The 12,013-nt window shown below is 45.6% G+C and overlaps 14 non-coding genes across 14 annotated transcripts; 7 read left to right on the top strand and 7 right to left on the bottom strand.

The window, feature by feature from the left end:
- The first annotated feature begins 66 nt into the window (after nt 1–66).
- TRNAY-GUA (transfer RNA tyrosine (anticodon GUA)) lies at nt 67–152 on the top strand. The gene is given in 2 exon segments: nt 67–103; nt 117–152. It is a non-coding gene; the product is annotated as a tRNA-Tyr (tRNA).
- Nucleotides 153–719: 567 nt separating this feature from the next.
- Nucleotides 720–793, bottom strand: TRNAN-GUU (transfer RNA asparagine (anticodon GUU)). The gene has a single exon. It is a non-coding gene; the product is annotated as a tRNA-Asn (tRNA).
- Nucleotides 794–1,815: 1,022 nt separating this feature from the next.
- TRNAH-GUG (transfer RNA histidin (anticodon GUG)) lies at nt 1,816–1,901 on the top strand. Its single transcript is given in 2 exon segments — nt 1,816–1,852; nt 1,866–1,901. It is a non-coding gene; the product is annotated as a tRNA-His (tRNA).
- A 567-nt stretch (nt 1,902–2,468) lies between these two features.
- On the bottom strand, nt 2,469–2,542 carry TRNAN-GUU (transfer RNA asparagine (anticodon GUU)). The gene has a single exon. It is a non-coding gene; the product is annotated as a tRNA-Asn (tRNA).
- Nucleotides 2,543–3,575: 1,033 nt separating this feature from the next.
- Nucleotides 3,576–3,661, top strand: TRNAY-GUA (transfer RNA tyrosine (anticodon GUA)). Its single transcript is given in 2 exon segments — nt 3,576–3,612; nt 3,626–3,661. It is a non-coding gene; the product is annotated as a tRNA-Tyr (tRNA).
- Nucleotides 3,662–4,228: 567 nt separating this feature from the next.
- TRNAN-GUU (transfer RNA asparagine (anticodon GUU)) lies at nt 4,229–4,302 on the bottom strand. The gene has a single exon. It is a non-coding gene; the product is annotated as a tRNA-Asn (tRNA).
- A 1,022-nt stretch (nt 4,303–5,324) lies between these two features.
- On the top strand, nt 5,325–5,410 carry TRNAY-GUA (transfer RNA tyrosine (anticodon GUA)). Its single transcript is given in 2 exon segments — nt 5,325–5,361; nt 5,375–5,410. It is a non-coding gene; the product is annotated as a tRNA-Tyr (tRNA).
- A 567-nt stretch (nt 5,411–5,977) lies between these two features.
- Nucleotides 5,978–6,051, bottom strand: TRNAN-GUU (transfer RNA asparagine (anticodon GUU)). The gene has a single exon. It is a non-coding gene; the product is annotated as a tRNA-Asn (tRNA).
- A 1,037-nt stretch (nt 6,052–7,088) lies between these two features.
- Nucleotides 7,089–7,174, top strand: TRNAY-GUA (transfer RNA tyrosine (anticodon GUA)). The gene is given in 2 exon segments: nt 7,089–7,125; nt 7,139–7,174. It is a non-coding gene; the product is annotated as a tRNA-Tyr (tRNA).
- Nucleotides 7,175–7,741: 567 nt separating this feature from the next.
- On the bottom strand, nt 7,742–7,815 carry TRNAN-GUU (transfer RNA asparagine (anticodon GUU)). The gene has a single exon. It is a non-coding gene; the product is annotated as a tRNA-Asn (tRNA).
- A 1,038-nt stretch (nt 7,816–8,853) lies between these two features.
- On the top strand, nt 8,854–8,939 carry TRNAY-GUA (transfer RNA tyrosine (anticodon GUA)). Its single transcript is given in 2 exon segments — nt 8,854–8,890; nt 8,904–8,939. It is a non-coding gene; the product is annotated as a tRNA-Tyr (tRNA).
- Nucleotides 8,940–9,506: 567 nt separating this feature from the next.
- Nucleotides 9,507–9,580, bottom strand: TRNAN-GUU (transfer RNA asparagine (anticodon GUU)). The gene has a single exon. It is a non-coding gene; the product is annotated as a tRNA-Asn (tRNA).
- Nucleotides 9,581–10,620: 1,040 nt separating this feature from the next.
- On the top strand, nt 10,621–10,706 carry TRNAY-GUA (transfer RNA tyrosine (anticodon GUA)). Its single transcript is given in 2 exon segments — nt 10,621–10,657; nt 10,671–10,706. It is a non-coding gene; the product is annotated as a tRNA-Tyr (tRNA).
- Nucleotides 10,707–11,273: 567 nt separating this feature from the next.
- On the bottom strand, nt 11,274–11,347 carry TRNAN-GUU (transfer RNA asparagine (anticodon GUU)). The gene has a single exon. It is a non-coding gene; the product is annotated as a tRNA-Asn (tRNA).
- Between the last annotated feature and the right edge of the window lie 666 nt (nt 11,348–12,013).

Genomic DNA, 12,013 nt, shown 5'->3' with positions numbered 1-12,013 from the left:
CTCTGTTTCCCTACTCATGTAACTTATTTGCAAGCTTAGGAAGCACCCGACAACCAGCTCGGCAAGCCTTCGATAGCTCAGCTGGTAGAGCGGAGGACTGTAGTAGAAAATCAGCAATCCTTAGGTCGCTGGTTCAATTCCGGCTCGAAGGAACTTTTGTTAGTCTCATAGATGATGTTTCAACCTGTCGACAAATGCTCTCCCGGTGCCCTCGTCTTCTATCTATTTTCAGAGGGGTCTCTTGTTTGTGTTGGGTATTTGAAATGGGCATCCGACCGAAACTCTCAGTTGAGAGCCACAGTAGGACTTTCTGTAACTCTGACATGCAACTGAAACAAAAAGAGGGTACAATCATCCCTGGGTGGGCTTGAACCACCAACCTTTTGGTTATCAGACAAAAAAAAGTTTTCACAACCTTCAAGCTTTGCTTGAACCTCCCAGTTTCTCATGTCATGTGTCATCTTCTTTGAAACAGAGTGGCGCATGGAAAGACATTTAGGCCCACAACCAAAGAGGGCCAAAGGCTCTGGACCATTCTTTCTACATTGCAACTATGTCATCCAAATCACTGGGATTTTTTTCTCTTCTCAAAATTTTTCACACTGTACATGTTGAAATGGTCTTACAACCGGTGCCCTCCTCTTCTGGCCGAAACTTTAAGTTGAGAGGCACCATAGGATTTTCTGTAACATGCAACTGAGACAAAAAGAGGACACTGCCGTCCCTGGGTGGGCTTGAACCACCAACCTTCCGGTTAACAGCCGAACGCGCTAACCAATTGCGCCACAGAGACAACCACGCTCCCCCACTTTGATTAAAGTCGTAAAAAAGCCACAACATGGTAAATGGAGTATGTTTCTTAGAGGACCTTCTGATCAACACAATAAAAAGAAGAGAATGATAAAACATAACAACTGCGTGGAACTACAGCCGCCAACAAATGGACAATTGCAACACAGAGATGGCCTCCACATTAGCGTCTTAACAACAGTCAGCGGGTAATAGGCTACCCCTCTCTTTTGGAGGTATGGCAGCAGAGTGGCGCAGCGGAAGCGTGCTGGGCCCATAACCCAGAGGTCGATGGATCGAAACCATCCTCTGCTAAGTGCTCTCTTTTACTCACGCCCCCTGTTACAATTTGGCCATTATCCCCGGTCGGAATCACATGTTTTTCTCGTAAAAATAGAATAGAGACCCCCGATCCCTGACCATCTCATTTTCACGACCTTCAGACTATGCTTTTTATACACGCAACCTCCCAGTTTCTCATGCCACATGTTTTCGCCTTTGCAACAAAGTGGCACAGGCAAAGGCTTTTGGGCCCACAACCAAATGGGCCATTGGATCTAGACCATCTTTTCTACATTGCGACTTTCTTATTTAAATCATTCTGATTTCTTTTCTCTTCCCACAATTCTTCTCTCTGTACACTAACGACTCACCTATACTTTTACACCACCCGGCACCCTGTAAGCTCCACGCTCCTTCTGCTTTTACGGGAGAAAGACATCCACACTTAAAAAAAAAAAAAAGCTTAAAGCTACAGGTTGAAAAGTATGTGATGATCACAATTGTGGTGAATCAGGCACCCCAACATGGAAACCAGCATGGACCCCAACATGGACTGCCAGAAGGGGGATTAGCTCAAATGGTAGAGCGCTCGCTTAGCATGCGAGAGGTAACGGGATCGACGCCCGTATTCTCCAAAGTTTTGGTTTGCCGAGTTTTTCAAAGAGCGGGACAATTCTCCTCTGTTTCCCTACTCATGTAACTTATTTGCAAGCTTAGGAAGCACCCGACAACCAGCTCGGCAAGCCTTCGATAGCTCAGCTGGTAGAGCGGAGGACTGTGGTAGAAAATCAGCAATCCTTAGGTCGCTGGTTCAATTCCGGCTCGAAGGAACTTTTGTTAGTCTCATAGATGATGTTTCAACCTGTCGACAAATGCTCTCCCGGTGCCCTCGTCTTCTATCTATTTTCAGAGGGGTCTCTTGTTTGTGTTGGGTATTTGAAATGGGCATCCGACCGAAACTCTCAGTTGAGAGCCACAGTAGGACTTTCTGTAACTCTGACATGCAACTGAAACAAAAAGAGGGTACAATCATCCCTGGGTGGGCTTGAACCACCAACCTTTTGGTTATCAGACAAAAAAAAGTTTTCACAACCTTCAAGCTTTGCTTGAACCTCCCAGTTTCTCATGTCATGTGTCATCTTCTTTGAAACAGAGTGGCGCATGGAAAGACATTTAGGCCCACAACCAAAGAGGGCCAAAGGCTCTGGACCATTCTTTCTACATTGCAACTATGTCATCCAAATCACTGGGATTTTTTTCTCTTCTCAAAATTTTTCACACTGTACATGTTGAAATGGTCTTACAACCGGTGCCCTCCTCTTCTGGCCGAAACTTTAAGTTGAGAGGCACCATAGGATTTTCTGTAACATGCAACTGAGACAAAAAGAGGACACTGCCGTCCCTGGGTGGGCTTGAACCACCAACCTTCCGGTTAACAGCCGAACGCGCTAACCAATTGCGCCACAGAGACAACCACGCTCCCCCACTTTGATTAAAGTCGTAAAAAAGCCACAACATGGTAAATGGAGTATGTTTCTTAGAGGACCTTCTGATCAACACAATAAAAAGAAGAGAATGATAAAACATAACAACTGCGTGGAACTACAGCCGCCAACAAATGGACAATTGCAACACAGAGATGGCCTCCACATTAGCGTCTTAACAACAGTCAGCGGGTAATAGGCTACCCCTCTCTTTTGGAGGTATGGCAGCAGAGTGGCGCAGCGGAAGCGTGCTGGGCCCATAACCCAGAGGTCGATGGATCGAAACCATCCTCTGCTAAGTGCTCTCTTTTACTCACGCCCCCTGTTACAATTTGGCCATTATCCCCGGTCGGAATCACATGTTTTTCTCGTAAAAATAGAATAGAGACCCCCGATCCCTGACCATCTCATTTTCACGACCTTCAGACTATGCTTTTTATACACGCAACCTCCCAGTTTCTCATGCCACATGTTTTCGCCTTTGCAACAAAGTGGCACAGGCAAAGGCTTTTGGGCCCACAACCAAATGGGCCATTGGATCTAGACCATCTTTTCTACGTTGCGACTTTCTTATTTAAATCATTCTGATTTCTTTTCTCTTCCCACAATTCTTCACTCTGTACACTAACGACTCACCTATACTGTTACACCACCCGGCACCCTGTAAGCTCCACGCTCCTTCTGCTTTTACGGGAGAAAGACATCCACACTTAAAAAAAAAAAAAAAAAAAAAAAAAGCTTAAAGCTACAGGTTGAAAAGTATGTGATGATCACAATTGTGGTGAATCAGGCACCCCAACATGGAAACCAGCATGGACCCCAACATGGACTGCCAGAAGGGGGATTAGCTCAAATGGTAGAGCGCTCGCTTAGCATGCGAGAGGTAACGGGATCGACGCCCGTATTCTCCAAAGTTTTGGTTTGCCGAGTTTTTCAAAGAGCGGGACAATTCTCCTCTGTTTCCCTACTCATGTAACTCATTTGCAAGCTTAGGAAGCACCCGACAACCAGCTCTGCAAGCCTTCGATAGCTCAGCTGGTAGAGCGGAGGACTGTAGTAGAAAATCAGCAATCCTTAGGTCGCTGGTTCAATTCCGGCTCGAAGGAACTTTTGTTAGTCTCATAGATGATGTTTCAACCTGTCGACAAATGCTCTCCCGGTGCCCTCGTCTTCTATCTATTTTCAGAGGGGTCTCTTGTTTGTGTTGGGTATTTGAAATGGGCATCCGACCGAAACTCTCAGTTGAGAGCCACAGTAGGACTTTCTGTAACTCTGACATGCAACTGAAACAAAAAGAGGGTACAATCATCCCTGGGTGGGCTTGAACCACCAACCTTTTGGTTATCAGACAAAAAAAAGTTTTCACAACCTTCAAGCTTTGCTTGAACCTCCCAGTTTCTCATGTCATGTGTCATCTTCTTTGAAACAGAGTGGCGCATGGAAAGACATTTAGGCCCACAACCAAAGAGGGCCAAAGGCTCTGGACCATTCTTTCTACATTGCAACTATGTCATCCAAATCACTGGGATTTTTTTCTCTTCTCAAAATTTTTCACACTGTACATGTTGAAATGGTCTTACAACCGGTGCCCTCCTCTTCTGGCCGAAACTTTAAGTTGAGAGGCACCATAGGATTTTCTGTAACATGCAACTGAGACAAAAAGAGGACACTGCCGTCCCTGGGTGGGCTTGAACCACCAACCTTCCGGTTAACAGCCGAACGCGCTAACCAATTGCGCCACAGAGACAACCACGCTCCCCCACTTTGATTAAAGTCGTAAAAAAGCCACAACATGGTAAATGGAGTATGTTTCTTAGAGGACCTTCTGATCAACACAATAAAAAGAAGAGAATGATAAAACATAACAACTGCGTGGAACTACAGCCGCCAACAAATGGACAATTGCAACACAGAGATGGCCTCCACATTAGCGTCTTAACAACAGTCAGCGGGTAATAGGCTACCCCTCTCTTTTGGAGGTATGGCAGCAGAGTGGCGCAGCGGAAGCGTGCTGGGCCCATAACCCGGAGGTCGATGGATCGAAACCATCCTCTGCTAAGTGCTCTCTTTTACTCACGCCCCCTGTTACAATTTGGCCATTATCCCCGGTCGGAATCACATGTTTTTCTCGTAAAAATAGAATAGAGACCCCCGATCCCTGACCATCTCATTTTCACGACCTTCAGACTATGCTTTTTATACACGCAACATCCCAGTTTCTCATGCCACATGTTTTCGCCTTTGCAACAAAGTGGCACAGGCAAAGGCTTTTGGGCCCACAACCAAATGGGCCATTGGATCTAGACCATCTTTTCTACGTTGCGACTTTCTTATTTAAATCATTCTGATTTCTTTTCTCTTCCCACAATTCTTCACTCTGTACACTAACGACTCACCTATACTTTTACACCACCCGGCACCCTGTAAGCTCCACGCTCCTTCTGCTTTTACGGGAGAAAGACATCCACACTTAAAAAAAAAAAAAAGCTTAAAGCTACAGGTTGAAAAGTATGTGATGATCACAATTGTGGTGAATCAGGCACCCCAACATGGAAACCAGCATGGACCCCAACATGGACTGCCAGAAGGGGGATTAGCTCAAATGGTAGAGCGCTCGCTTAGCATGCGAGAGGTAACGGGATCGACGCCCGTATTCTCCAAAGTTTTGGTTTGCCGAGTTTTTCAAAGAGCGGGACAATTCTCCTCTGTTTCCCTACTCATGTAACTCATTTGCAAGCTTAGGAAGCACCCGACAACCAGCTCGGCAAGCCTTCGATAGCTCAGCTGGTAGAGCGGAGGACTGTAGTAGAAAATCAGCAATCCTTAGGTCGCTGGTTCAATTCCGGCTCGAAGGAACTTTTGTTAGTCTCATAGATGATGTTTCAACCTGTCGACAAATGCTCTCCCGGTGCCCTCGTCTTCTATCTATTTTCAGAGGGGTCTCTTGTTTGTGTTGGGTATTTGAAATGGGCATCCGACCGAAACTCTCAGTTGAGAGCCACAGTAGGACTTTCTGTAACTCTGACATGCAACTGAAACAAAAAGAGGGTACAATCATCCCTGGGTGGGCTTGAACCACCAACCTTTTGGTTATCAGACAAAAAAAAGTTTTCACAACCTTCAAGCTTTGCTTGAACCTCCCAGTTTCTCATGTCATGTGTCATCTTCTTTGAAACAGAGTGGCGCATGGAAAGACATTTAGGCCCACAACCAAAGAGGGCCAAAGGCTCTGGACCATTCTTTCTACATTGCAACTATGTCATCCAAATCACTGGGATTTTTTTCTCTTCTCAAAATTTTTCACACTGTACATGTTGAAATGGTCTTACAACCGGTGCCCTCCTCTTCTGGCCGAAACTTTAAGTTGAGAGGCACCATAGGATTTTCTGTAACATGCAACTGAGACAAAAAGAGGACACTGCCGTCCCTGGGTGGGCTTGAACCACCAACCTTCCGGTTAACAGCCGAACGCGCTAACCAATTGCGCCACAGAGACAACCACGCTCCCCCACTTTGATTAAAGTCGTAAAAAAGCCACAACATGGTAAATGGAGTATGTTTCTTAGAGGACCTTCTGATCAACACAATAAAAAGAAGAGAATGATAAAACATAACAACTGCGTGGAACTACAGCCGCCAACAAATGGACAATTGCAACACAGAGATGGCCTCCACATTAGCGTCTTAACAACAGTCAGCGGGTAATAGGCTACCCCTCTCTTTTGGAGGTATGGCAGCAGAGTGGTGCAGCGGAAGCGTGCTGGGCCCATAACCCAGAGGTCGATGGATCGAAACCATCCTCTGCTAAGTGCTCTCTTTTACTCACGCCCCCTGTTACAATTTGGCCATTATCCCCGGTCGGAATCACATGTTTTTCTCGTAAAAATAGAATAGAGACCCCCGATCCCTGACCATCTCATTTTCACGACCTTCAGACTATGCTTTTTATACACGCAACCTCCCAGTTTCTCATGCCACATGTTTTCGCCTTTGCAACAAAGTGGCACAGGCAAAGGCTTTTGGGCCCACAACCAAATGGGCCATTGGATCTAGACCATCTTTTCTACGTTGCGACTTTCTTATTTAAATCATTCTGATTTCTTTTCTCTTCCCACAATTCTTCACTCTGTACACTAACGACTCACCTATACTTTTACACCACCCGGCACCCTGTAAGCTCCACGCTCCTTCTGCTTTTACGGGAGAAAGACATCCACACTTAAAAAAAAAAAAAAAAAAAAAAAAAAAAAGCTTAAAGCTACAGGTTGAAAAGTATGTGATGATCACAATTGTGGTGAATCAGGCACCCCAACATGGAAACCAGCATGGACCCCAACATGGACTGCCAGAAGGGGGATTAGCTCAAATGGTAGAGCGCTCGCTTAGCATGCGAGAGGTAACGGGATCGACGCCCGTATTCTCCAAAGTTTTGGTTTGCCGAGTTTTTCAAAGAGCGGGACAATTCTCCTCTGTTTCCCTACTCATGTAACTCATTTGCAAGCTTAGGAAGCACCCGACAACCAGCTCGGCAAGCCTTCGATAGCTCAGCTGGTAGAGCGGAGGACTGTAGTAGAAAATCAGCAATCCTTAGGTCGCTGGTTCAATTCCGGCTCGAAGGAACTTTTGTTAGTCTCATAGATGATGTTTCAACCTGTCGACAAATGCTCTCCCGGTGCCCTCGTCTTCTATCTATTTTCAGAGGGGTCTCTTGTTTGTGTTGGGTATTTGAAATGGGCATCCGACCGAAACTCTCAGTTGAGAGCCACAGTAGGACTTTCTGTAACTCTGACATGCAACTGAAACAAAAAGAGGGTACAATCATCCCTGGGTGGGCTTGAACCACCAACCTTTTGGTTATCAGACAAAAAAAAGTTTTCACAACCTTCAAGCTTTGCTTGAACCTCCCAGTTTCTCATGTCATGTGTCATCTTCTTTGAAACAGAGTGGCGCATGGAAAGACATTTAGGCCCACAACCAAAGAGGGCCAAAGGCTCTGGACCATTCTTTCTACATTGCAACTATGTCATCCAAATCACTGGGATTTTTTTCTCTTCTCAAAATTTTTCACACTGTACATGTTGAAATGGTCTTACAACCGGTGCCCTCCTCTTCTGGCCGAAACTTTAAGTTGAGAGGCACCATAGGATTTTCTGTAACATGCAACTGAGACAAAAAGAGGACACTGCCGTCCCTGGGTGGGCTTGAACCACCAACCTTCCGGTTAACAGCCGAACGCGCTAACCAATTGCGCCACAGAGACAACCACGCTCCCCCACTTTGATTAAAGTCGTAAAAAAGCCACAACATGGTAAATGGAGTATGTTTCTTAGAGGACCTTCTGATCAACACAATAAAAAGAAGAGAATGATAAAACATAACAACTGCGTGGAACTACAGCCGCCAACAAATGGACAATTGCAACACAGAGATGGCCTCCACATTAGCGTCTTAACAACAGTCAGCGGGTAATAGGCTACCCCTCTCTTTTGGAGGTATGGCAGCAGAGTGGCGCAGCGGAAGCGTGCTGGGCCCATAACCCAGAGGTCGATGCATCGAAACCATCCTCTGCTAAGTGCTCTCTTTTACTCACGCCCCCTGTTACAATTTGGCCATTATCCCCGGTCGGAATCACATGTTTTTCTCGTAAAAATAGAATAGAGACCCCCGATCCCTGACCATCTCATTTTCACGACCTTCAGACTATGCTTTTTATACACGCAACCTCCCAGTTTCTCATGCCACATGTTTTCGCCTTTGCAACAAAGTGGCACAGGCAAAGGCTTTTGGGCCCACAACCAAATGGGCCATTGGATCTAGACCATCTTTTCTACGTTGCGACTTTCTTATTTAAATCATTCTGATTTCTTTTCTCTTCCCACAATTCTTCACTCTGTACACTAACGACTCACCTATACTTTTACACCACCCGGCACCCTGTAAGCTCCACGCTCCTTCTGCTTTTATGGGAGAAAGACATCCACACTTAAATAAAAAAAAAAAAAAAAAAAAAAAAAAGCTTAAAGCTACAGGTTGAAAAGTATGTGATGATCACAATTGTGGTGAATCAGGCACCCCAACATGGAAACCAGCATGGACCCCAACATGGACTGCCAGAAGGGGGATTAGCTCAAATGGTAGAGCGCTCGCTTAGCATGCGAGAGGTAACGGGATCGACGCCCGTATTCTCCAAAGTTTTGGTTTGCCGAGTTTTTCAAAGAGCGGGACAATTCTCCTCTGTTTCCCTACTCATGTAACTCATTTGCAAGCTTAGGAAGCACCCGACAACCAGCTCGGCAAGCCTTCGATAGCTCAGCTGGTAGAGCGGAGGACTGTAGTAGAAAATCAGCAATCCTTAGGTCGCTGGTTCAATTCCGGCTCGAAGGAACTTTTGTTAGTCTCATAGATGATGTTTCAACCTGTCGACAAATGCTCTCCCGGTGCCCTCGTCTTCTATCTATTTTCAGAGGGGTCTCTTGTTTGTGTTGGGTATTTGAAATGGGCATCCGACCGAAACTCTCAGTTGAGAGCCACAGTAGGACTTTCTGTAACTCTGACATGCAACTGAAACAAAAAGAGGGTACAATCATCCCTGGGTGGGCTTGAACCACCAACCTTTTGGTTATCAGACAAAAAAAAGTTTTCACAACCTTCAAGCTTTGCTTGAACCTCCCAGTTTCTCATGTCATGTGTCATCTTCTTTGAAACAGAGTGGCGCATGGAAAGACATTTAGGCCCACAACCAAAGAGGGCCAAAGGCTCTGGACCATTCTTTCTACATTGCAACTATGTCATCCAAATCACTGGGATTTTTTTCTCTTCTCAAAATTTTTCACACTGTACATGTTGAAATGGTCTTACAACCGGTGCCCTCCTCTTCTGGCCGAAACTTTAAGTTGAGAGGCACCATAGGATTTTCTGTAACATGCAACTGAGACAAAAAGAGGACACTGCCGTCCCTGGGTGGGCTTGAACCACCAACCTTCCGGTTAACAGCCGAACGCGCTAACCAATTGCGCCACAGAGACAACCACGCTCCCCCACTTTGATTAAAGTCGTAAAAAAGCCACAACATGGTAAATGGAGTATGTTTCTTAGAGGACCTTCTGATCAACACAATAAAAAGAAGAGAATGATAAAACATAACAACTGCGTGGAACTACAGCCGCCAACAAATGGACAATTGCAACACAGAGATGGCCTCCACATTAGCGTCTTAACAACAGTCAGCGGGTAATAGGCTACCCCTCTCTTTTGGAGGTATGGCAGCAGAGTGGCGCAGCGGAAGCGTGCTGGGCCCATAACCCAGAGGTCGATGCATCGAAACCATCCTCTGCTAAGTGCTCTCTTTTACTCACGCCCCCTGTTACAATTTGGCCATTATCCCCGGTCGGAATCACATGTTTTTCTCGTAAAAATAGAATAGAGACCCCCGATCCCTGACCATCTCATTTTCACGACCTTCAGACTATGCTTTTTATACACGCAACCTCCCAGTTTCTCATGCCACATGTTTTCGCCTTTGCAACAAAGTGGCACAGGCAAAGGCTTTTGGGCCCACAACCAAATGGGCCATTGGATCTAGACCATCTTTTCTACGTTGCGACTTTCTTATTTAAATCATTCTGATTTCTTTTCTCTTCCCACAATTCTTCACTCTGTACACTAACGACTCACCTATACTTTTACACCACCCGGCACCCTGTAAGCTCCACGCTCCTTCTGCTTTTATGGGAGAAAGACATCCACACTTAAATAAAAAAAAAAAAAAAAAAAAAAAAAAAAGCTTAAAGCTACAGGTTGAAAAGTATGTGATGATCACAATTGTGGTGAATCAGGCACCCCAACATGGAAACCAGCATGGACCCCAACATGGACTGCCAGAAGGGGGATTAGCTCAAATGGTAGAGCGCTCGCTTAGCATGCGAGAGGTAACGGGATCGACGCCCGTATTCTCCAAAGTTTTGGTTTGCCGAGTTTTTCAAAGAGCGGGACAATTCTCCTCTGTTTCCCTACTCATGTAACTCATTTGCAAGCTTAGGAAGCACCCGACAACCAGCTCGGCAAGCCTTCGATAGCTCAGCTGGTAGAGCGGAGGACTGTAGTAGAAAATCAGCAATCCTTAGGTCGCTGGTTCAATTCCGGCTCGAAGGAACTTTTGTTAGTCTCATAGATGATGTTTCAACCTGTCGACAAATGCTCTCCCGGTGCCCTCGTCTTCTATCTATTTTCAGAGGGGTCTCTTGTTTGTGTTGGGTATTTGAAATGGGCATCCGACCGAAACTCTCAGTTGAGAGCCACAGTAGGACTTTCTGTAACTCTGACATGCAACTGAAACAAAAAGAGGGTACAATCATCCCTGGGTGGGCTTGAACCACCAACCTTTTGGTTATCAGACAAAAAAAAGTTTTCACAACCTTCAAGCTTTGCTTGAACCTCCCAGTTTCTCATGTCATGTGTCATCTTCTTTGAAACAGAGTGGCGCATGGAAAGACATTTAGGCCCACAACCAAAGAGGGCCAAAGGCTCTGGACCATTCTTTCTACATTGCAACTATGTCATCCAAATCACTGGGATTTTTTTCTCTTCTCAAAATTTTTCACACTGTACATGTTGAAATGGTCTTACAACCGGTGCCCTCCTCTTCTGGCCGAAACTTTAAGTTGAGAGGCACCATAGGATTTTCTGTAACATGCAACTGAGACAAAAAGAGGACACTGCCGTCCCTGGGTGGGCTTGAACCACCAACCTTCCGGTTAACAGCCGAACGCGCTAACCAATTGCGCCACAGAGACAACCACGCTCCCCCACTTTGATTAAAGTCGTAAAAAAGCCACAACATGGTAAATGGAGTATGTTTCTTAGAGGACCTTCTGATCAACACAATAAAAAGAAGAGAATGATAAAACATAACAACTGCGTGGAACTACAGCCGCCAACAAATGGACAATTGCAACACAGAGATGGCCTCCACATTAGCGTCTTAACAACAGTCAGCGGGTAATAGGCTACCCCTCTCTTTTGGAGGTATGGCAGCAGAGTGGTGCAGCGGAAGCGTGCTGGGCCCATAACCCAGAGGTCGATGCATCGAAACCATCCTCTGCTAAGTGCTCTCTTTTACTCACGCCCCCTGTTACAATTTGGCCATTATCCCCGGTCGGAATCACATGTTTTTCTCGTAAAAATAGAATAGAGACCCCCGATCCCTGACCATCTCATTTTCACGACCTTCAGACTATGCTTTTTATACACGCAACCTCCCAGTTTCTCATGCCACATGTTTTCGCCTTTGCAACAAAGTGGCACAGGCAAAGGCTTTTGGGCCCACAACCAAATGGGCCATTGGATCTAGACCATCTTTTCTACGTTGCGACTTTCTTATTTAAATCATTCTGATTTATTTTCTCTTCCCACAATTCTTCACTCTGTACACTAACGACTCACCTATACTTTTACACCAC

Source organism: Rhinoderma darwinii, unplaced genomic scaffold (assembly GCF_050947455.1).
Source record: "Rhinoderma darwinii isolate aRhiDar2 unplaced genomic scaffold, aRhiDar2.hap1 Scaffold_674, whole genome shotgun sequence".
NCBI lineage: Eukaryota > Metazoa > Chordata > Amphibia > Anura > Rhinodermatidae > Rhinoderma > Rhinoderma darwinii.
Note: the sequence above shows the minus strand (reverse complement) of the source record. Positions and strands in the feature narration are given on the sequence as shown.